The sequence below is a fragment of the Orycteropus afer genome, unplaced genomic scaffold (genome assembly GCF_000298275.1).
Source record: "Orycteropus afer afer isolate SDZICR_OR568_19922 unplaced genomic scaffold, OryAfe1.0 scaffold00380, whole genome shotgun sequence".
Lineage (NCBI taxonomy): Eukaryota > Metazoa > Chordata > Mammalia > Tubulidentata > Orycteropodidae > Orycteropus > Orycteropus afer.
Window position 1 is genome coordinate 2,782,038 of NW_006921967.1, and position 3,920 is coordinate 2,785,957.

Consider the following 3,920-nt stretch of genomic DNA (forward strand, 5'->3'; position numbering starts at 1 on the left):
CTACATTTTCTTATAAGAATTTTATTGTTTTTGTTTTTCATTTAAGTCTGTAATCCATTTTAGATTAGTTTTTTGGCATGGTGTGAGGTTTGGATCCTGATTTATTTTACACAGATGTGTATCCAGTCTTGCCAACATCACTTATTAAAGAGACTATCTCTTCTCCATTTAATGGACTTTGGCCCTTTGTTGAGATCAGGTGGTCACAGCTGGATAGATTTACTTCTGGATACTCCATTCTGTTCCCTTGGTCTGTTTATATGTTTTTGTATCAGTGCCTGGATCCTTTGACTATTGCAGGTGTACTACGTTCTGAAATTGGAAAGTATGAACTTTCCTACTGTGTTCTTCTTTAACAATGTCTTAGTCTTTGTAACCTCCTTTTTCATATAAATGTGGAGATTAGTTTCTCCACTTCAATAAAGAATAATGTTGGAATTTGGATTGCTATTGCTTTATATTTGAGTAATTAATTTGAGTAATATTGACATTTTCACAAAGTTTCCTTATCCATTATCATCTACTGTAGTTTTTTGTAGCTCTTTTTGTTTAGTTTTTACATACCTAGTTAGATTTATTCCTAAGTATTTTATCCTTTTGGTGATTATTATAAATGATATTATTTCCTGATTTCCTCTTCAGAGTTCTTTTTGTTAGTGTAGAGGAATGAAAGTGATTTTTGTATGCTGATATTATATGCTGACACTCTGCTAACCCTTTCTATTGGCTTCAATAATTTTCCTGTAGATTCTCTGGGTTTTTCTACATACAGGATAATGTAGTCTGTGAATAGAAATAGTTAACTTCTTCCAGACCCCAGTTTGGATGACCTTTATTTCCCTTTCTCTATCGTGCTAGCTAGAACTTCCAGTACAATAATGAATAAGAGTGGTGCCAAGGAGCACCCTCATCTGGTTCCTGTGGAATAGCAAGATATCCAGGTAAAAAGAGGTGGAAAGCAAGTCTAGACTCTAATCCACCTAGATCCAGGAAAAGGAGGGAGCAGGAGAGGCTGGGGACCTCTGGAGTGGCAGGATATCCAGGTAAAGGGGAGGGAGGCAAGGCTAGGCCTCACGCCCCTTACAGCCAGGAAAGGGAGGGAGCAGCCAGGGACCACAAGGTGGCAGGTTCCAGGTAGGAATTTGGTAAGGGGAGGGTGCAGAGGTTTCCAACAGCTAAGGGAGACAAACTTTTCTGTCAGTTGGTCATCCTGTAGGGCTTGTACATTGCTGTGAGGCTTGAGGTTATGCCACTGGTGTTTTGGATGCCAGCAGAGTTGCACATGGTGCACAGCTTTCAATGAGGTTTACAGACTAAGACAGACTAGGAAGAAGGAAGTTTCCATCCACTGCTCAAAAATTGGCCCAGGGAAACCTTATGAATAGCAGAGAAACACTGTCTGATACATTACTGGGCAACTTTATGAATAGCTCAGAAACACTGTCCAACACAGTGCACTAAGATGGGCCCCTCGGGTTGGAAGGCATTCAAAATAGGACTGGGAAAGAGCTGCCTCATCAGAGTAAAACCAACCTTAATGATATGGATAAAGTACGTCTTCAGGACCTCCATGTTCTGACATGGCATGACTCAAATTGAGGAGAAACAGCTGTAAACATCCATTAATAATTAGAACATGGAATGTAGGAAGTATAAATCTAGGAAAATTGGAAGTTGGCAAAAATGAAATGGAACACATAAAGATTGATATCCTAGGCATTAGTGAGTTGCAATGGACTGGTTTGGGGCATTTTGAATCAGACAACCATATGATCTACTATGCCAGGAATGACAAATTGAAGAGGAATGGCATGGCACTCATCATCACAAAGGATGTTTCAAAATCTGTCCTGTGACAATGCTGCCAGTGATAGGATAATATCCATATGCTTACAAGGAAAACCTGTTAATACTACTACTATTCAAATTTACTCACCAACTACCAAAGCAAAAGATGAGGAAATTGAAGATTTTTATCAATTTCTCCAGTCTGAAATTGTCCAAACATACAATCAAGATGTATTGCTTATCACTGGTGATTGGAATACAAAAGTTAGAAACAAGGAAGAATCACCAATAGTTGGAAAATTTAGCCTCGGTAACAGAAATAACACTGGAGATTGCATGATAGAATCTGGCAAGACCAACACCTTTTTCATTACAAATACCTTTTTTCAACAACACAAACGTCAGCTATATGCATGGACTTCAACAGATGGAGTACACAGGAATCAGATTGACTACATCTGTGGCAAGAGGTGGTGGAAAAGTTCAGTATCTTCAGCCAAAACAAGGCCAGGAGCTGATTGTCGAGCAGATCATCAACTGCTCATATGCAAGTTCAACTTGAAGTTGAAGACAATTAAAACAAGTCCACGATAGCCAAAGTATGACCTTGAATATACCCCTCCTGAATTTAGAGACCATCTAAAGAATAGATTTGATGCATTGACTGTAAACCAGAATAATTGTGGATGACATCATCAAGAGCATCATCCATGAAGAAAGCAAGAGGTCATTAAAAATACAAGAAAGAAAGAAAAGACCAAAATGGATGTCAGAAGAGACTCTGAAACTGGCCCTTGAGCGAAGAGTAGCTAGAGCAAATGGAAGCAATGACAAGATAAATGAGCTAAGCAGAAGATTTCAAAGAGCAGCTCGAGCAGACAAAGCCAATTACTATAATGAAATGTGCAAAGACCTGGAGTTAGAAAACCAAAGGGAAGAACATGGTCAGCATTTCTCAAACTGAAAGAACTGAGGAAAAAAATTAAGCCTTGAGTTGCAATATTGAAAGATTCTATGGGCAAAACATTGAATGAAGCAGGAAGCATCATAGAAGTTTGAAGACATACAGAGTCACTGTACCAAAAAGAACTGGTCAATCTTCATCCATTTCAGGAGGTGGCATGTGTTCAAGAACCAATGGTACTGAACAAAGAAGTTGAAGCTGCACTAAAATAATTGGTGAAGAACAAGGCTCCAGGAATTGACAGAATACCCATTGAGATGTTTCAACAAACAAATACCCTGCTGGAGACACTCACTTGGTTATGCCAAGAAATTTAGAAGACAGCTACCTGGCCAACTGACTTGAAGAGATCCATATTTATACCCATTCCAAAGAAAAGTGATCCCACAGAATGTGGAAATTATCAAACAATATCATTAATATCGCATGCAAGTAAAATCTTACTGAAGATAATTAAAAAATGTTTTCAGTAGTGTGTTGACAGAGAACATGCAGAAATGCAAGCTGAATTCAGAAGAGGACATGGAATGAGGGCTATCATTGCTGATGTCAGATGGATCTTGTCTCAAAGCAAAGAATATCAGAAAAATGTTTACTTGTGTTTTATTGACTATGCAAAAGCACTTGATTGTGTGGACCATAACAAATTATGGATAGATAACATTGAGAACAATGGGAATTCCAGGATACTTAATTGTACTCATGAGGAACCTGCACATAGACCAGAAGGCTGTCATTCAAACAGAAAAAGAGAACACTACATGGTTTAAAATCAAGAAGGGAGCACATCAGGGTTGTATCTTTCACCATACTTATTCAATCTGTGTTGTTATGTTGTTGTTATGTTCCATTGAGTTGGACCCAACTCATAGTGACCTCTCCTTGGGTTTCTGAAGCAGTATCACTATGGAAGTAGATTGCCCCATCTTCCTTCCGAGGAGTGGTTGGTGGGTTTGAACCTCCAGCCTTCTGGTCAGCAGTCAAGTGCCTTAGGCACTATGCAAGGAGCTGGACTATATGAAGAATGTGGCATTAGGGTTGGAGGAAGAATCATTAACAACCTGTGATACACTGATGACACAACTTTGCTTGCTGAAAGTGAGGATGACTTGAAGTACTTACTGATGAAGATTGAAGAATACAGTCTGCTGTATGGATTACATCTCAA